The sequence below is a fragment of the Schistocerca gregaria genome, chromosome 6 (genome assembly GCF_023897955.1).
Source record: "Schistocerca gregaria isolate iqSchGreg1 chromosome 6, iqSchGreg1.2, whole genome shotgun sequence".
In the NCBI taxonomy this organism is placed as follows: domain Eukaryota; kingdom Metazoa; phylum Arthropoda; class Insecta; order Orthoptera; family Acrididae; genus Schistocerca; species Schistocerca gregaria.
The window spans coordinates 555,358,254-555,379,873 of NC_064925.1; the positions used below are offsets into that span (position 1 = coordinate 555,358,254).

The following is a 21,620-nucleotide window of genomic DNA, read 5'->3' on the forward strand; positions in this document are numbered from 1 at the left end:
TGAACTATAACTAAGGGGAAAACTAAGAATATTTAAGCATTAAGTCGCAGGAGCTGTAAATGCTATTGTGACCTGTGCATGGCTGTAGAGCTCAGCGAACTGTAAGATGTAAGTGCTAGCAGCTGCACTTCTGATAAAGGCCAAGTGTACTATGCATTGCAGTGGGATTGGAAATTCGTATAATCACCTCCATTCTCTGATGTACAACAGAGTTTTTCAGTGTTGTTCAAACAAATATTCTGTTTCGACTATGTACATGACAGTGGTTGAAACAGCCCAGTGTGATCAAAAGTATCCGGACACCCCGAAAAACATACGTTTTTCATATTAGGTACATTGTGCTGCCACCTACTGTCAGATACACATATCAGCGTCCTCAGTAGTCTTTAAACATCGTGAGAGAGCAGAATGGGGCGCTCAGCGGAACTCACGGACTTCGAACGTGGGCAGGTGATTGGGTGTCACTTGTGTCATATGCCTGTAAGCGAGATTTACACACTCCTATACATCTCTATGTTCCCTGTTTCCGATGTGATTGTGAAGTGGAAAGGTGAAGGGGCAAGTACAGCACAAAAGCGTACCGGTCAACCTTATCTGTTGACTGACAGAGACCGCCGACAGTTGAAGAGGGTCGTAATGTGTAATAGGCAGACCTATCCAGACCGTCATACAGCAATTCGAAACTGCTCCAGGATTCACTGCAAGTACTACGGCAGTTAGGAGGGAGGTGAGAAAACTTGGATTTCATGTTCAAGCAGCTGCTCATAAGCCACACATCACGCTGGTAAACGCCAACCGACTCCTCGCTTGGAACATAAACATTGGACGATTGAACAGCGGAAAAACGGTGTGTGGAGTGACGAATTACGGTACACAATGTGGCGACCCGACGGCAAGGTGTAGGTATGGCGAATGGCAGCTGAACGTCATCTGCCAGCTTGCGTAGTGCCAACAGTAAAATTAGGAGGCGGTGATGTTGTTACGGTGTGGTCGTGTTTTTTTTATGGAGGGGACTTGTATCCCTTGTTGTTTTGTGTGGCACTATCACAGCACAGGTCTACACTAATGTTTTAAGAACCTACTGTTGAAGAGCAATTCGGGGATAGCGATTGTATCTTTCAACACGATCGAGCACATGTTCATAATGAACGGCCTGTAGCGCAGTGGTTACACGGCAATAACATCCGTGTTATATACTGTCCTGCATAGAGTCCTGACCTGAATCCTATAGAACGCCGGCCGGTGTAGCCGATCGGTTCTAGGCACTTCCGTCCGGAACCGCACTGCTGTTACGGTCGCAGGTTCGAATCCTGCCTCAGGCATGGATGTGTATGATATCCTTAGGTTAGTTATGTTGAAGTAGTGCTAAGTCTAGGGGACTGATGACCTTAGATGTTAAGTCTCATAGTGCTTAGAGCCAATCCTATAGACCACCTTCGGGATGTTTTGGCTTCACCAACCGACATCGATACCTCTCCTCAGTGCAACGGTTCGTTGAAGAATGAACTGCCATTCCCCAAGAAACCCTCCAACATCTGATTGTACGTAAGCCTGCGACAGTGGAAGCTGTCACCAAGGCTAAGGCTTGGGCCAACACCATTTTGAATTCCCACATTACCGATGGAGGGCGCCACGAACTTGTAAGTCATTTTCAGCCAGGTGTCAGGATACTTTTGGTCACACAGTGTAGTAACCTACCACAACACATCTGTAACAGCAGTTCCAGTGTTATTCACCAAAAGTTTCTTTACAAATTCTACTTTATTATTACGCACTCAGGGTGTTACAACTAATTACTATGCATTTATCTCTTGTCAGACATTTGCCTGTTACGTTCTTCTCGACAACGTTCTTAGTTATGGGTGGTGGAGGTTTAACGCTACTCGACTCAATTACTGGCTGAATAAGGTCTATCGTTCTGGTCACAGACAGGCCAGCATGTCCCATCCACGGTCATTTCATCACACACTTTACCATTATTTTCATCAGTTCTCCGACTGGCTCGATGAATCCTTACACAACTTATGTACTGCACCAAGCTCTTTATATCGGAGTAGCACCTGCAGCCCACATCCTCAGCAGTTGGATTTATTCCAGTCTCTGTCTTGCTTTACAATTTCTACACACTACAGCTCCCTCCATTGCCACTGAACATATTCCCCTTACTACGTGCAATGTAATTCCTCTTCGCTTTCATCGACAATGACAGTTCATTAACGAATCTTACCACTGATATCCTTTCAGCCTGAATTTTAATTCCACTCTTAAACCTTTCCTTTATTTCAGTCATTGCCTCTTCGATGCACAAATTAAAAAGTAATGCTGTAGCACTCGGTCTCCGACTTACATAACTTTTAACCCAGGCCCGTGGACCCTGGTTCTCCATTGCTATTGTTTCCTTTTTGCTGTTGTACATGTTGTATATTACCCGTCAAACTCTATAGCTTACTTCTATTTTCCCCAGAATTTCGGACATGTTGCAGCAGTTTGCTTTGTTGAATGATTGTTTTATGTAAACAAATACCATTAAAATGTCTCGAGTTTTGTTCAGTCTTGTACCCATTATCCTGCACAACGTCAGAATGGCCTCTGTGGTGCCTTTACCCAAACTAATAGTCATTTTAGCGACTCTCAGTCTGCTTTTCCATTCCTCTGCATTTTAGTCTTATCAGAAACTTGGATCTATAAAGTTTTAGGCTTGCAGGGTAGCCGCCCGGTCTAAGGCGTCTTGTCACGGTCCACGTGGCTCCCCGTGTCGGAGGTTCGAGTCCTCCCTTGGACATGGGTGTATTGTCGTCCTCATTTTCATCGGTTCTCCGACTGGCTGGATGCTGCCCATCACAACTTGCTCCCCTGAACCAAGCTCTCCATATCGGAGTGAGTTACTTTAAGTTACATTAGTTTGTAAACTTAGGGACCGATGTCCTCAGCAGTTTGGTCCTATAAGATGTTACCACAAACTTCCAAATTTTTATACAGTTTTAGCTGATTATGTGACAATTCTAGCGCCTACTTGTCCATTCTGTATCCGGGATCGTGTGGAAATACTTGCCTGAAATAATGTTTCTATGCCTCCATTCTCTTAGAGTCTACACGCTATCCTTAACAGTTGTTTGGTTGCCACTTCACCTGATGATTTTAGAAGTTTCTAACTAATGCTGTCTAGATTATCCGCCTTCTTTGATTGCAGTTCTTCCAAAGCTCTGTCAAAATCGCCTCTAAAGCTGAATCACTTACATTTTCCTATCGCCTCCCATTTCTTCTTCTGTTACATTACACAAATCACCCCCCCCCCCCCCTTTCCCTTCCAGTCGCAGATGCCTTAATCATACGCTCTCCACATATTCGTCTCTTCAGTGCAGTTAACACTAGAGTTTCCTTAGCGATCATAACTCTGATGCCCATGTTTTTAATTTCACCGAAGGTAGTTCTGACTTTCCTAAATGCTGCATAAGTCTCTCCGACCACCATTTCTTTATCGGTTTCTTCGAATTTCTTTTGTCGCAATTCGCCTTGGTCTCCCAGCACTTCTTATTTATTTCAGACCTAAGTTCTATCTAGCCATTCCATTGCCCTTTGTGCAACCACGGAATAGTACGATACTTCTCAAATTATGCAGATAAACGCTCATATATGTATTCAAGCTGATAGTACTATGACGTCTCCATTTTACGGGGAGATATCTGTGTACCTCGTCTGTTAGCATTTACCACACAACACATAATCAAATGTGACAACCTTTTTGAAACTGAAACTTCCTGGCAGATTAGAACTGTGTGCCCGACCGAGACTCGAACTCGGGACCTTTGCCTTTCGCGGGCAAGTGCTCTACCATCTGAGCTACCGAAGCACGACTCATGCCCGGTACTCACAGCTTTACTTCTGCCAGTATCTCGTCTACATCTACATCTACATGACTACTCTGCAATTCACATTTAAGTGCTTGGCAGAGGGTTCATCGAACCACAATCATACTATCTCTCTACTATTCCACTCCCGAACAGCGAGCGGGAAAAACGAACACCTAAACCTTTCTGTTCGAGCTCTGATTTCTCTTATTTTATTTTGATGATCATTCCTACCTATGTAGGTTGGGCTCAACAAAATATTTTCGCATTCGGAAGAGAAAGTTGGTGACTGAAATTTCGTAAAAAGGTCTCGCCGCGACGAAAAACGTCTATGCTGTAATGACTTCCATCCCAACTCGTGTATAATATCGTCTCCTACCTTCCAAACTTTATAGAAGCTCTCCTGCGAACCTTGCAGAACCAGCACTCCTGAAAGTGTTTGCGAAAATGAGGCGAACTTGGGGATCAGCCGTGTACTTACCCCAGTAGATGCCGAATACCGCCAAACCCACATCCAGGCTGACCACAACACCAGCCTCCATTCTTAATCCTCGGGACAGATTCGATCTGGGACCGAAGCATCCACTCGTGTCCCGAAACAGGCAACTTATTGCCTTATCCTATACGAGCAGCTTCCCAGGGGACTTTTGCTGCTCTGTTCCTATCTTTCTCACAACCATTTAGAACCTCCCTCTTTAGTCAATCATTTCAAGTATACACCACACTCGAAATAATGGTCTTGAGAGATCCAGCAGTTGTTTAGATATTTCTCATATATGGTTCTGTCTCAGTTGCACATTTTAATTAGATAACATGTGTCGATTATTCTAGATCATCTTCAGATCTAAGGCAAAGTGAAGCTAAGTATGTACTGTCTAATGTCTTGCAATAAGAAGGAAAGATAAGAATTGCACATAATCGTAGAATTAACCTTAGTACACTCCTGGAAATTGAAATAAGAACACCGTGAATTCATTGTCCCAGGAAGGGGGAACTTTATTGACACATTCCTGGGGTCAGATACATCTCATGATCACACTGACAGAACCACAGGCACATAGACACAGGCAACAGAGCATGCACAATGTCGGCACTAGTACAGTGTATATCCACCTTTCGCAGCAGTGCAGGCTGCTATTCTCCCATGGAGACGATCGTAGAGATGCTGGATGTAGTCCTGTGGAACGGCTTGCCATGCCATTTCCATCTGGCGCCTCAGTTGGACCAGCGTTCGTGCTGGACGTGCAGAACGCGTGAGACGACGCATTATCCAGTCCCAAACATGCTCAATGGGGGACAGATCCGGAAATCTTGCTGGCCAGGGTAGTTGACATACACCTTCTACAGCACGTTGGGTGGCACGGGATACATGCGGACGTGCATTGTCCTGTTGAAACAGGAAGTTCCCTTGCCGGTCTAGGAATGGTAGAACGATGGGTTCGATGACGGTTTGGATGTACCGGGCACTATTCAGTGTCCCCTCGACGATCACCAGAGGTGTACGGCCAGTGTAGGAGATCGCTCCCCACACCATGATGCCGGGTGTTGGCCCTGTGTGCCTCGGTCGTATGCAGTCCTGATTGTGGTTCTGACCTGCACGGCGCCAAACATGCATACGACCATCATTGGTACCAAGGCAGAAACGACTCTCATCGCTGAAGACGACACGTCTCCATTCGTCCCTCCATTCACGCCTGTCGCGACACCACTGGAGGCGGGCTGCACGATGTTGGTGCGTGAGCGGAAGACGGCCTAACGGTGTGCGGGACCGTAGCCCAGCTTCATGGAGACGGTTGCGAATGGTCCTCGCCGATACCCCAGGAGCAACAGTGTCCCTAATTTGCTGGGAAGTGGCGGTGCGGTCCCCTACGGCACTGCGTAGGATCCTACGGTCTTGGCGTGCATCCGTGCGTCGCTGCGGTCCGGTCCAGGTCGACGGGCACGTGCACCTTCCGCCGACCACTGGCGACAACATCGATGTACTGTGGAGACCTCACGACCCACGTGTTGAGCAATTCGGCGGTACGTCCACCAGGCCTCCCGCATGCCCACTGTACGCCCTCGCTCAAAGTCCGTCAACTGCACATACGGTTCACGTCCACGCTTTCGCGGCATGCTACCATTGTTAAAGACTGCGATGGAGCTCCGTATGCCACGGCAAACTGGCTGACACTGATGGTGGCGGTGCACAAATGCTGCGCAGCTAGCGCCATTCGACGGCCTACACCGCGGTTCCTGGTGTGTAGGCTGTGCCGAGTGTGCGATCATTGCTTGTACAGCCCTCTCGCAGTGTCCGGAGCAAGTATGGTGGGTCTGACACACCGGTGTCAATGTGTTCTTTTTTCCATTTCCGGGAGTGTATTTGCGTCAACAACCCGTCTTCTGTACTCTGAACCACATGTGAAGGTACTGTGTTTTGCAACTGCGGTCAGTGAGGTTAACCATAACTCTCACACTGTTAGAGTTTTATAATTTATTGTTTCATATTTTTTACGCTTTATACATCCAATCTTTTTTTTAAAAAAAATGTAATTTTAACGACACTTCTTGCAATTCCAGGTCCTCACCATAATTCCATTGCCTTAATTATACGATTATTATGTCCATCACTGTTTATGCATCCATTGTTATAGGCCTATACTTTTAACATCTGAAGAAATAAAAGTTATACGATTTTTATAGTTTCGGAGTGAAACTTGAGACTATAATTCCAAAGATTCACACTTTGAATATCTTCAGATACTAAGGAGTTTTCGCTACTTCATTTCCACGTTTATAATCTTCTGTTTTATCGCCTTTTACAGTTTTACGCATCCATTCTCATACCTTAACAGAAGATTTCTTTTTTTCGGTTATTGTTTTTGGCAATATTACTGCAATACCCCCTCTTATTAAATTCTTGGCATCCCTTCCATTATTCCTCCATTCCCGCTCCCTTCCTTGCCTTCCTTACCCTCTCTCATTTCCTCTTCACTTCATTTATATTTTCACTATCTTATGTATTTTACATTTTACATACCCATAGTCCTACTCTAGTATTGTTTAAACGAGAATTTTTACATAATTACACGTTCTATAATTCTAGCACGACATCTCCTGTTAAGCTTTTGAGATGGTAACTATCCCCTCCCTGCGTTCTTTCCTTCCACACATCAGTAAACACCATTTTCCCTCCCCGTCCCCTCCCTGCTCACTGCCTCCTATATTTACCTATTTAAAACACTGACCGCAGTTGCAAAACATAGTACCCTGATATGTGGTTCTGAGTAGACAAGGTGGGTTACTGTTGTAAATACTTAGGTAAATTCAACGTTTACTTAAAATTCTGATCTATTCTATTTATTCAAAATATTAGATGGAACATATTTAATTTTTCTTCGTTTTGGATCCTAAGATAATCCAAAGTGATCAAAACCTGTAATATAATTAAAAATGTGCAACTGAGACGGAACAATGAATAATAATTATCTTAATTTAAATATTTCTTCTGTTATCAAAGGTTTCTTCGCAATTACCTTCCTTGTATCTATGTTTGTCTGTCCAACTTTTGTGATTCCCCTTTTTAGATTTCCCCATTCCTCTTCAACTTAACTAGCCACTGTAATGTTCCTTATCGCAGTATATACAGTCTTAGAGAAACTTTGTGTTCTTCTCGTCATTCCTTAGCACTTCAGTATCCCAACTCTTTTCCCACTGACTCTTCCAGAAGATTCTCTTCCGCTTCAGTCTACACTTCTTGATTACTAAATTGTGATATCAGGCTACATCCGATACTGCGTTCTCCTACTTACCCAATATCTGAATTCAGATTCAGTGCATGAACACGGTGTTATTGACCTGAAATTTTTCTGCGTCTTTAAGACATTTCTAGGTACACCTCGTCTTCTAACGATAATTTTATACCATAATCGCTATTACCAGTTGAAATTTATTGCAGAACTAAATTAGCCTTTGTAATCTTTCAACCCTAACAACGAAGCCATATCGTCTTGTAACTCTGTCTGCTATTTCTGCCCCTTTTATTTGCCTTCCTATCACCAGTGGTTATTAGATTTTATTCTCTGCATATCAGATACATTAGATAAGAAAGTATGGATTGGAGGTGCCCATCTACATCTGTAGTGTTGTAGTTCTGGGAAGATAGCAATTTTTGAACTAAAGTGGCTGCCGTAATAGCTAGAGGCAGCCCCATCTCATACCTGTGCAGACATGTGCCTTAGAACCAGTTGAAAATCGGTCACTAGATTTAAACATTAACCTGGGAGTTCATAAGATACTGAAGCCCTGGTTTTAATGCCCTGAAACGTTCCCGTTTCAGAGAAATCTGACTCTTAAGTCAACAACAACGCAATCAGACTACTTTAACTTGTAAACTGTAACGACCAGGAACTTTGTCATACCACAACGGAATGAAGAAATTATGTTTTAATGTAAGTTAAATCTTGATAGCTCGAAATCGCAATCTTTTCAACAAATCAGCTGTATATCCCCGTTATCAGTATATGCGAATTACATCATATAGGTGTAATTCTTGCAATGCGCAGTTATATGCACTCTCTACCATACAACACTAAATAAATTGAAATGAGTTTTGTGATAGCCAATTAGCTGCGTCTCCATCACCGCAAACACATCCCTTGATGTTCCACTTCGATACATATTGTTGCCTTGTTAGCAGAAAACTTCTCTCAAATCACTATATCAGCACCGCTAAATGAAAATTATTCACATTCCCCGTCAAACATAAAATGACTGCCTTTAGTTCCCTCACGAACGAGCTTTTCAAGGCAGTTCATGTGAGAAATTAAACAATGATCAGAGGAATGGAAAATAACTTCGGAAGAAATGCTAGTTTGTTGAAAGCAGAATAAGCATTCACATTCTATGCTGGTAAGGCGTAAAAAGCGTCTTTTCTTACACAGAAATGCCCTTCAACAGACCACGTGACTTTAAATAACCACTAACACACACAGATCAACAGTAATGATCCCATACTCACAGTAATTCCCATTAAATTATTTAATCAGTAGAAATGCAGTGTGATTACCATTTGACAAATAGAATGAACTGAAAATATATCTCGATTCCCACGTATTGCAACAAATTTGTGTGACCGAAGAAATTGCTGACATGAAATGTAATTGAAAAGTAACAGCCCTAATAACTCTGAGAACACATAGCACATAATAATTACTTAAAGGCAGCACAAGCAAGGAACGGTGTTAACAAAATCGCGGACGATGTCACTCAAAATATATTGGGAACGAGTAAATATACCAAATTGTGGTTTCCGCAGTGCTACAGAGAGAAATGTGGTGATTCACCTGACGTGCGAAAGTAATATTTAAACTTCGCAATTTTCTTGGACATCGTTCTGCGAACCGTAATTGGTAATCAGAGTGTTCGTTATGGAGCTGTCGATGAAGCGAAGTGCAGAAAGAATGAATTACAGGCACGTCCATATGTATTATTCGCGGTACTCCCCTCTGGCTGGTACCTGGACATTCAAGCTGTTTCGTATTGAAATACGCATTGTAAGTTGTCACTCACTGCTAAGATGTCTGTAGCATTTCTTCCGTAAGCTATTGTTCTTTCTCGTTAGAGAATACAAACTGAGGTCCCTCTCCGAACATTCTGTTGTCTGCATTGGGGATAAATATCCCGTACAACGAAGATTAACCGGTCCCCGGTCAACTAAGCCTTTTTCTCTCCAAGCGAATGTTTATGTCGACAAATATGGTGCAGCAGACACATCAGTTCATAAACAGGGATGGATCAAATATCCTCCCTGGAATACTGATAGCCCCAGTCATACCTTGGACATGACGGAATACAATAAGGCCGGCACTCCACAAACAGTTATAATCAAGATATTTAACGGCATTTCATTGGATTATCACGGACATATGGTGATATTTACCGATAGGTCAAACAATAGGGAAAATGTCAGGTGTTCTGTTATGTTTACAGATTTTTTAACTGAACATTACTTCCAGAATGAGATTTTCACTCTGCAGCGGAGTGTGCGCCGATTTGAAACTTCCTGGCAGATTAAAACTGCGTGTCCGAACGAGACTCGAACTCGGGACCTTTGCCTTTGGCGGGCAAGTGCTCTACCATCTGAGCTACCGAAGCACGACTGACGCCCGGCACTCACAGCTTTACTTCTGCCAATATCTCGTCTCCTACCTTCCAAACTTCGTAGGAGAGCTTCTGTAAATTTGGGAAGGTAGGAGACGAGATACTGGCAGAAGTAAAGCTGTGAGTACCGGGCGTGAGTCGTGCTTCGGTAGCTCAGATGGTAGAGCACTTGCCCGCCAAAGGCAAAGTGAAATATACCTACCAAATTACTTTTCGTTGTACTTATACAGAACTGCTAGAGTTTAAGAAGGCACTCGAGAACATGAAACTTCTTGGTGAATGGACTTTCCTTGTCGCCAAGGACTCTTCAGTAAATGTTCCCAACAGATGGGTAGTTCACGCGGTCCAGGACACTATTCACCTCCGGCACCGACAGAAGAGAGAGAGGGAGGTGGCCCTCAGCTGAGTTCCTGGTCGCACGGGAATCGAGGCGATTAGGATGACAGAGGAGCTTGTCAGGAAAACGCCATATTTGTCCACAACGTCCCGTACAGGCTGTCGTGTCGTGAGTTACAAAGAGAGTGTTGGGTAAGTGGGAAAAACCGTGGCTGGTCTTGGCAAACAACAATCTGCGTTCGGTCAAACCAACTATTCGACCATGGTGCACTTCCTTTCGATGTCCGAGATCTCCGTATCGGAGAGTGCCCAATGGCGTGAAGGTCCACCGGAATGCAGTGTTCGCAGCGTCCCGTTCACCATGCTTGTACTTTGTATGATTTGTACGCTGATAGGAGGGAAGCCTTTGGCCGACCGTGTGACATAACCTCAATTTTAGGGCTGATGCATACGTTTTCCTTAAGTTTCAACATAGGTGCACAAAGACATGTTCCATAATCCGCGTTACTGAGGAAATGGGCAGTACTTGGTGCCAACCCACAAAAAGATTTAAAAAATACATAATTCGTTAATTATTGTTGAATTATGTGAACAACATAATTTTAAAGAGGTACTGATGTGTAATCATGGTCCAGAAACTGAAATTATCTTTTAACACACTCTTACCAATATCAAAGCATTTTAAGAAGGAGTAGTAAGAACTGTACGCCCTCCCCCCCCCCCCCCACAAAAAAATAAAAAATGTTCAAATATCGTCCACTCATGTCGAATTTTACTCTCAACAGCCTTTTTAACGAGATACTCATCTGTAACTAAGACCCTGAAACTGCAAATATCGAATATGATCTTACTGAGGAAAGTGACATCTGCTAAAGAGACTGGAATTTTTGGTTAAGTTTAACAGGAAAATTTAAAACCTACATGGAAACTGGTAGAAGATTTCATTAAAAACAAAAAATACCTTTTCAAAAGTTGAAAGTTTGAAAAAAAGGGACTAGATTACAATAATGTACAAAGGTGGGCATGAAGTACCAGCCCCCCAATCCCCCCTTGGCACTGCGGGGGTTAACAAACAGGACAGGTACACATAACATAGATTTTAGTCAAAAATAATATATTATCCTTTACTACTTACAATAGTCTTCCAACGCTGGGGTAAGTTTACGATCCCGCGACTGAAGAAACCAGGTGGTTGGAGGTGATGAAGCTTATTGTCATTGGGAAAGGAGGTTCCTTGATCCTTCTTCGATGCATACCGGAAAATCTGGGCCAAGGTCAATAAGGTGGATGCGGAGTGACTCCTGAGGTGTTTCCTGCCAGTGTAGCAGAGTTCAGATGAACATTATCGTGCAGCAACATCACTTTGCGCAGCCGGGTCTTATTTCTGAACTATTCAGGGAAGCAATTACTTGTATGCCGCAGCGTCTCTGTTCCATCAGATACAAGAAATTATCTTTTGTTGACACCCGCAGGTTTTTGTACGGAGAGTTGCTGCTTTGCTTTGGCTCAGCCATTTCTTTCTTTTCCTAATGTAAGCATAAGGACACCGTTTCTCGTTACCAGTAACGACACAGGATCATAGGATATGAATGCTTGGTGATGTTCACGAGCTATTTGATGGCGAGCAAGCACAGGTGCACAAACGGCCAGCCACTGATATTTGTGACCTTGGTTCAGCGCATGCGGTACCCACACATCTGGTTGTTGAACCTTCCCCACTGCAGGCAAATTTCGCAAGAGGTTGAAATGATCACAGTTAACCACATTCACGAGTTCTCGCGCACACTGCCGTGGATTTTTGTGAATTAACGCGTATAAACCGATCTTCATCAAACCACGAAGGTCTTCATGAGTGTGGAAAGTCACGAATGTCACCAATGTCCTTAACGTGAGAAAAGCATTTTATTGCAGTGATCTCTGTAACAGCATTATCCCTATACACATAGCTGCCTCCACTGCTACGAATCGTCTATTGAACTCCGACAGAAGAAATGCTCCGATTTCTCCCTAGGTACTAGATTTTCTAGCGTCCACAGCTACACTCACTATCTTCAAAAGATATTATGTAAACTCAAACAGCAACAGTGACCTACAAATAAAAAATTACAGTCGATAAATAAACCCATAGCAGCCGTAATACCAACTAACAAAATAAAATCGCTGCGAACTCATGCATCAACCTATCAACACCTACGACTGCCGTAAAATTAGTGAACCTCTTCACCGTTCCACGAGGTCGCTACCTCACCGCTACAACAGCACTACACAGACTGATGGGATTCAACCATACAGATAAACACGTGAATGGTTAAAGTGTTTGCTTACAGCTGGTACAGCAGTGCAGATGTTTGTTGATCCTGGTCTCCTGACGATGGGACAGTGGCTTGCTTTTAATTGAGTTCCATACATATTGTGTCTTTAAACTCCTCTCCGAAGGTTCATTCCAGTGACACATTCGGGCGTGTATCTAGCCCCATTAAAGAACAAAAACGAAGTTGGTGTAATAATTCGGCTGCAATTAACATAAATATCTCTTTGCCGTAATATCAACTATAATTGACTGTAAGACAAATTCTTCATACACCAGCGATTGCCAGTCCCAACTGCGTCCCCCTGTAACAAGTACTCAGTTTTCAAGAAATATACTTAATTATTTTACGTCTACTTCTGCTGCTTGGGTATTTAAATGCATCCTGGAAAACGAAATACGAGCATGAACACGTCGTTCTCTCATTTCAGGTGTCACCTGCTGTGTCACCCATCTTGCAGACACTTTGTGAAACTGGAGTACATCATGCACAGTGTGGTGTGCTGACCCATGACTAATCTGTAAACATGGTGCAGTGTAATTCAGTGTCACTCGGCGGTTTTCCTTCACTATGGCTTCAACTGCTGCAATGTTCTGTGGAGTCACAACTCGTTGTGCCTGACCTGGAAGAGGAGCATCTTCCACTGAAGTCATACCATTTGCGAAATTCCTACTCCATTCGTAGACTTGCTGCAGTGACAAACATGCTTCACGGTACTGAACCTTCATTCGTCGAAGAATTTCAATAGGTTTCACACCTTCACTACGTAAAAACCGAATAAAAGAACGCTGTTCTTCCTTGGTGCAAGTAGCAAGGGGGGCGGCCATCTTTATACTGATATTGCGACGGTTTGTGTGCATCTGCACCATGCTGCCACCTACAGACCGTTCTGCACGCAGTTTGTAGCACGCTTACCAACTTACAGGATAACGGCGCGAAATTTGGATTTGTTATTACAAATTTAAGGTTTTCATTTGACTCATCCTCGTAATTGCAGTTTCAGTGCTTTACTTTCACGCAAATTATTCTCATGGACTTTAGCGAAGTCTAATATTTTAGAATAAGATGAGGAATAATGCAGACTCACATCATTATCCAGAATTTGGCCAGACCGACTAGCCTGTCAGATTTAGGTGATGGAAATAACGCTATTCTACTGTGCAAAGAAAACCACGTACTGTGCATAATATGTCAAAACTGTGGCAGACATTCAGAGATTCTTGTTGGAACCCTAGTGGAACGTAAATAACGATACAACTGAATGACGAGGTAACACAGTAACAACAAACTTTTACCTTATAAGAATGTGTAACTGTGGTGTGCGCACTGTAAGACCTTCGGTACACACACCATCAGATTATTTGACTTGTCGCTCTAACGAAGTACGCAAGTGTCAGCAATACATCTCGGGGTCTTATCGTGGCGTGTTTATCTTCTGCTGTTAGGTAAGACGATAGAAATGCCACTTGTACACTTTGAGTAGCAGATTGACGGTGACCAACTTTAAACAGAACTTGATTAATTTTCTCACACATTTATTAAAATAATAACAAGCATGAAAATTACTTAACTTGATTCTGGATGCTAATTACAATTGACAATCTGATGTTCCTTTGGTATTGGTTCAAAAAATGGCTCGGAGCACTATGGGACTTAACATCTATGGTCATCAGTCCCCTAGAACTTAGAACTACTTAAACCTAACTAACCTAAGAACATCACACAACACCCAGTCATCACGAGGCAGAGAAAATCCCTGACCCCGCCGGGAATCGAACCCGGGAACCTGGTTGGTATTGGTACGTTAATCTTATTCTCACATATATCTCTGATACTTGACAAAAGTGTCTATACATTCATCTTCATGGATTTTTAGAGGAATATGGCAATCTTATTAGGAAAAGACTTAAACTTGACTATAGACTGGTACAGACTGGTGCAGACAAATGCAGACTGACTATTTGGACGTCTGTACACTCGTTATAATACCTCGCACGTTCATGTATTACTGCGCGAGTGTGATCTGCGAGGAGAAAATCTTCGTTAGCAGCAATCTCATAGGCTGCGTTACATATTAATACATGGATTGGCGGAAGCAGAATTTGGTCCGTCTCTAAGAGAGCGCCATCTCTTAATGCAGAGACGAACGAGCGCTGCGCCTGCGCTGTTGTGCTTAGTAGGGCACGCTCTAGTGGGAAAGTTGTGTACGTGCTGACTACGTGGAACTATGTACACTACAGTTACTTTCTTAGAAAGGCGAAAATAATATGAAGGAAACAGGAAACAAATGCAAAGGTAGCTGTTGTCCTTCTAATAGGTTGCAAACTGAATTTAATTGTGAAGACGTTCGGTATTGCGGATCACAGTAATAGGTTTCTACATTACATATAAATTTTTTAATACGTTTACCTTACTCTGTTTGGTTAACTACAGATGAAAATCTGGTGTAATAAAAGGCTCATTTGAACGAATTTGCTCCTCTCCCATCCCCGCCCTCTGCCACGTCTTCACTGTTGTGTCCCCTTACCCTCCATCGCTACACCCTTCATCTCCTTTCCCAATGTGGCTTCCATCAACTCCCCCTCCCAGACGATGCCCTCTCTCCCTGCATTTATCCCTCATATCAGCACTGATCCTCACTCCCCCTCCTTTCCTCAGTCCTTTTCCCAGGCTCCCTCTACCCCCCTTCCATCTTCTTTTTTCCCCACCTCCCCTCTCACTGCCCACTTCTCTCCCTCCTCTGCCTCTTCTCATTCCCTCTCGCGTCTACCCTGCCCCTCCCCCCTCTTAAGAGTCCTCTCCTTCTTGGTTCCCCCTCGTTTTGTTTTTTCCTGTCCTCCCTCCTCGTTTTTCCCCCTCCTCCAGATCCCCCCCCCCTTCCCCACCCCCCATCTGCCTTTGGCTCGGGAGTGTCATCTTTGTGCCGCCGTTTTCATGCAGTGTTTTACAATTAGTGTTTTTACAGTGAACGTTCCGTGTTGTGTCTTTTGGGAAGTGTTGCGAATGGCCATCATCCTGTCGCTGGGTGCGATTTTTTTTTATCTCTTGTAAACAGAAACCAGACTGTCGCCATGTTTTTTAATTGTGTGTCCACTATGTTAATTGTCTGATTCCTGTGTATTTTATTAACTTTCCGCATTTTTCCGCCATTTTACACTTTAAGTCACCGTTTATAGCCTGTTTTTCTTGTTTCTTTTCTTCTTCCGTTTTTAAAAAAGTCTGTAGGCTGTAGAACAGCGTACGAAACTGCTGCCAGCCCGCCCCCTTGGGGGGGGGGGGAATTGAAAATCAATAAAGAACAAAAAAAAGCAAATTTCAACTAGTAGATACAGGATTTTTCTTTGATTCGATTTATCAAATACTATCATATTCAGTATAGTGTGACCTGTCTTTGCAATCCCTGCTCTATTAACTGAATGGATAATATTTGTGCGAGCTTGTGCACATTTGGATGCAGATGTGTGGCGTGGGTGTGTGTGTGTGAGAGGGAGAGGGAGAGGGGGGGAGGGGGGAAGGAGGGAGGAACACAGCAAGTGAACAACAACCTTCAAATTGATTTAATTACAAATATAAGAGTTTAATGTAAATGGTTAAGAAGTATTCGGTAACAATTAACTGATATTTAATATCACCTGACACGTCACAGGTCATGTACTAAATAAAGAGATAGGCATTATCAGCCCAACAACATGTTACTGTATAATGGCATATAGTGCTACAAATTTCAGGAAGCATAATAACCTACAAGTAACAGCTTTTCATAATTTATCTCTTCCAGAGCGACTAGTTACGTATCACAATTTATTTTTGTGTTTATATGTTAGCCGCTATGGCTACGGCTTTTCAAAATCAGGATGCTTGGACCGTTGAGATAAATATCTCATTCCTTTCAAGTGCAGCAGTGTTTTTAACAATGAGTTGTTATGGCTGTCGGAAGTGCTTGCTGATCGATCAGCAGATACACAGCAAATCGAAAGCAGATAAGCAGTCTTTACTCAGTATACCTAATGTTACATCAGCACAGCACTCGGCGTTTTCCGGGACATGATAGTCATTACTGTAGCTATGTCCTGTGCATTTACTTCCCTATAAACATTGTGCACGGTAATCTCGCACTTTATCTTCCCAAGCTTCATTCACGACAATCTTGCGTTCTATCTCTTACACTATTGACTACGTCACTTTTGTTTCTTACTCGAGAAGCACGCCGATCAATTCTAATGAAACTGATGTGTTGTGTCAAAGATATTAATCTGAAATGTAGTGTACTGCATCCATTTTTGTTGCTGTGACGTTTATGCCACGTTTGTATTGATCGTGCTAAAGTTCCCCATATTTTAAATCTTACAATTAACGGCGGTATCAAAAGCCAGAATGTGAAATATAAATAGACTCGAATGCAGCAATAAAATATCACTGCACTGATATACAGCTAAGTATAACAGATGACTTCAGTACAAGACGTCCTTCCTGCAACTAGGAAACTAACTGCACACCCACTAAACTGCCAACTGAGTCGAGTGTGATTTGTAGGACTTCAAATTTTTATATAATGCAGAAGAGCATAGATTATATCTCTTACAATGAAGTTGATCCTAATGTTGAATACCAGTAAATCTGCGTCTAGCACTTTCAATTTTGGAATCATTAATTGTTTCAAATACTGGTGGATTAAGTCTCACACAGATGTGTACTACGGTGTAGGGGCAAAAATGATTAGCTTTTTCAGAGATATTTTCAGTCTTGGACGTGAACTGCATGTTATTCTCACAGAATGGTCTTGAAAAATGTTAAATTTTGCTGTAACGAATGCGCTGGCCTTTCTTGTATAATATTAAATTAATTACGAATACGAAAAGTAACATACATGCTCTAACTTACACAGAAAAAGGCGAGGCACAAGAATGGCACAGCATCTGAAAGTAACTGTTCAGTAAGCCTCAACTGTTTTACGACATTAAATCCACATCACCAAAATGGTTTAGAAATTTTAATATTTGTCTCCTGTTTGCTACCCGAGAATCATTTGCATCATTATCCATTGATATTCTACATAAGTAATTACTATTTCATTGGCCGTTGTAAGACACATTACTCCAAACCATCGTCAGATGGTCTTTCCCTGTTGTTCTGAAGAAGTTTTCAATTTAGCTTTTGTGTATGGGGTTGGGTACTTTGTTCAGTAGACGTTGTAAAGAGAAAGAAACGTACATTTATATGACTAACCGTAATTAGTCTGATGCGAAATGTAATGACCTTTATTGACGATTGGAAATGAAAAAACTAAATCGATATTTTGTGCACAAATTGCCTGTGGACACTTGTGACGAAGCAGGCGCCTTATTCATTCACCAACGACTGGGCTTCCCAGTTTGCCACCACTGTCAACAAAATATCCCGGAGTCGAATATTGCGTCAGACTAAAGTAGACCGTGCCCGCCCGTTTGACCGTGCGGTCTAACGCACGGCTTTCCGGGCGGAAGGGAGCGCCTGGTCCCCGGCACGAATCCGCCCGGCGGATCTGTCTCGAGGTCTGGTGAACCAGCCAGTGTGTGGATGCTTTTTAGGCGGTTGTCCACCTGCCTCGGCGAATGTGGGCTGGTTCCCCTTATTCCGCCTTAGTTACACTATGTCGGCGATTGCTGCGCAAACAAGTTCTCCACCACTGCTCTACCACGCAAACGAAGGAGTTATACTCGTCTGGTGTGAGACGTTTCCTGGGGAGTCCACCGGGGGCCGAACCGCACAATATCCCTGGGTTCAGTGTGAGGCGGCGGAGGGGTGAAGTGGACTGCGGTAGTCGTGTGGTTGGGGACCGCTGCGGCTGCGGCGGGGACGGAGCCTCTCCGTCGTTTCTAGGTCCCCGGTTAACATACAATAAATGCATACGTACAAGGCAGCAACGCTCTGTCGACTGCATACACAAATTTTTATTCAGGAAACACCTAGCTCTGTTTTGAAACGGTAGGCAGAGAGATGCCTTCCGTTGCCACTTCACGTACCATTTTTAACTCCACGCGCATAGAACATAAGCTAATTTGGAAACATAGACAGACACACCAGAGAAGAGATACCTCACGTCTCGCGGAAAGGACCTAATGTATATGGACGCTTGCGGACCAAAATACACTTCTCATCTTCAACTATAATTAGCTTTTCTTGCTGTAAATGTCATACACTGCTTTCGAAGGAAGATAAAAATTTTGGGAACTCTAGAAATGATTCCAACCCATTCAATAAAATTAATACTCTTGCCAAATGATTAGGCTATAGATTGTTGTAAAGAAAGTGAGTATACGAGTCAATGTAAGGGTATGAAAAGAGCTAGATCAGTAGATACGACGATCACAATGCAGCTTTTTGCCTTTCATGTTTGCTATTTGAGAACAGTGATATATGGAGCACAGGGAGTGTTGAAGATCTAGGTCACGTTAATGCATTAATATATTAAGAAAAAAACATAGCAGAAATCACAAGCAGATAAACAACATAGTTAATCTTAGTGCATCAGGTAAATCTAGTTTCTGAGCAATATGAAGGTGCACCAATCATGATGACATGATGAGCCGGCCGGTGTGGCCGTGCGGTTCTAGGCGCTTCAGTCTGCAACCGCATGACCGCTACGGTCGCAAGTTCGAATCCTGCCTCGGATATGGATGTGTGTGATGTCCTTGGGTTAGTTACTTTTGAGTAGTTCTAAGTTCTAGGGGACTGATGACCACAGATTTTAAGTCCCATAGTGCTCAGAGCCATTTGAACCATTTTTAACATAATGAAAAACAATCTGCTTATTTTTGTAATATTGTTGCACATTGATAAAAGTTTGAGTAAGTCGTCATTGTAAATACGACAGATACAGTTGATGCCAATGGTTAATTATTTTTTTGGCCGGTCGGAAGTAAGCATTTTACGGCACATCGTCAAGGCATGTCACTGAGATTCTGTCTCGAGAGGTCAGTTCTGTTCTTTGGGACACCAGAACGACATCGGCGGAGTGACTTAAAGGTAGTCCACGTTAGTGTGTCGTCATGTGGTAGTCCAAGTACCGTTCATAATTCCAGATGCTGGATTTCAACAGATTTGCTCCACCGAAACGCTGACGCAGTCAGTTTCTTAGTTGTGTTAAGGGGACCACACCTTGGTGCAGATCGAAAAAAATCGATTTTCGGTTTTCATCATATTTCGATAGCTTGAGGTTGTATTTAAGTACTCTGAAAAGATTTTTGCTGAAAAACAATTTTTTTTCAGGCATTTAAAGAGCATTTTCCTACCAGGTGTGTTTATGAGCCCCGCCCAATTTTCTGTCACCCACTTTTCTGCACATATTTTAGATCTTTATATCCCCTACATTGCACATTAGGAATTTCTTTTTACTACCGAGTGTGTTGGCTATTCTTGGAATACAACAGTCGGTATTATTTTGATTCTGCTGTTTGTAAACATCACGCTTTCAAACACGCGGTTAGTTTTGTTCAAGTGTGATTGCGAGTAGTTGTTATAGAAAGCTTGCAGGTACACTATGGGCAGGCAATTAGGAGAAATAAAGCAAATCTGGAGGCAATGAAGAGAGATGTGTGGGCCATACTCTCCATAAGTCCTCAACTGATGATAAGCCATGTCATGGATTATGTCTATCAGGAGAGAATTCGTGGTGCAAATGCAATAGGGCTCAGGCAACTGGAGAATCTTATTCTCACCAGCAATCTCTTCCTGCTGCTGTTATTACAGCAATTAAACCTATTAACAGAGACTTGGCTCATCCTGACCTTCTAAGGAAAGGTGTGCATGGGGAGACACAGAACCGAAATGAATGTTTCAACAGCATAATTTGGAACCGTATTTGGAACTGTACTTTTCGGCATGCATACAATAAAACTAGGAGTTCATGATGCTGTTATTACATTCAGTTGTGGTAATATTGGAAAGTGTTGGGTACTGAAAAAGATGGGAATTAATCCTGGTGAAAATATGATGACTGGGCTGCAACATTGCGATAAAATGAGGATAGCCGATGCAGACAGGTCTGCATGTAATATGGCCAATAAAGCAAGACAAACATCCAGGAAGGTGAAAAAGTGCCTGGAGGGCCTGCTGGAGGCCAATGAAGTGCCATCATATGCAGCCGGACAGTTTTAGTTAACTATAAGTAACCAAATTCTGCGTTTTTTTCTTTAAAGTCAGTTTCCTGCAAACTAAAATTTTCAGTACTTATGCCCCATTATATCAGAAATGAATGAAGTTTGCAGATACTCTGCGTAACATAAAAAGACACCTCTGCTACTACATTCATTAATAATCCCCCATTAGGAAGTTCACAAACAATATTTTCTGCAGAAAAATCTTAATATTCTTTGTTAATAAATTTAAAAAAGTATTTATTAAAAACTATAAAACGGATATAGTAGCTTTTAGTACAGTTGAATCTATTAACGTCATGTAACATACATTAAAATTTTAAGGTCCTACATAAAATAATTTTTTTCGGAAATGGGTCAAATACTTGCCTAAACTAACATGGATTAGATAGGCAGGGTGTGGTCCCCTTAAGTAAACGGTTTCCCGACTTCAATCGCTATGAAGCCTTTGGCGCTGTTGACATGGTTTACTCTTTTACTGCTGCTATGTCACGTAGGAGATCGGGAGGAGTGTCTCCAGGGAAACACAGTAGCTTCTTCAGAGTAGTGGGCCGCTGTAGCACGAAGTAGCTGGCATACGTAACACCTGAAGGCAAATGGTATCTTTTTTAGGTGACAGATATTACAATAATTATTTACACTGAAAGTTAGCTAGCAGTCCTTGCAACACGTGTTTATTGTCTGTATACAGGGTGTTACAAAAAGGTACGGCCAAACTTTCAGGAAACGTTCCTCACACACAAAGAAAGAAATATGTTATGTGGACATGTGTCCGGAAACGCTTACTTTCTATGTTAGAGCTCATTTTATTACTTCTCTTCGAATCACATTAATTATGGAATGGAAACACA

At 42.7% G+C, this 21,620-nt stretch overlaps 1 protein-coding gene across 1 annotated transcript in view; it reads left to right on the top strand.

The window, feature by feature from the left end:
* The window catches only part of LOC126278188 (lachesin-like), a 656,873-nt gene that overhangs the window by 517,277 nt on the left and 117,976 nt on the right, over positions 1-21,620 (top strand). The gene's annotated exons all lie outside the window — the stretch shown is intronic.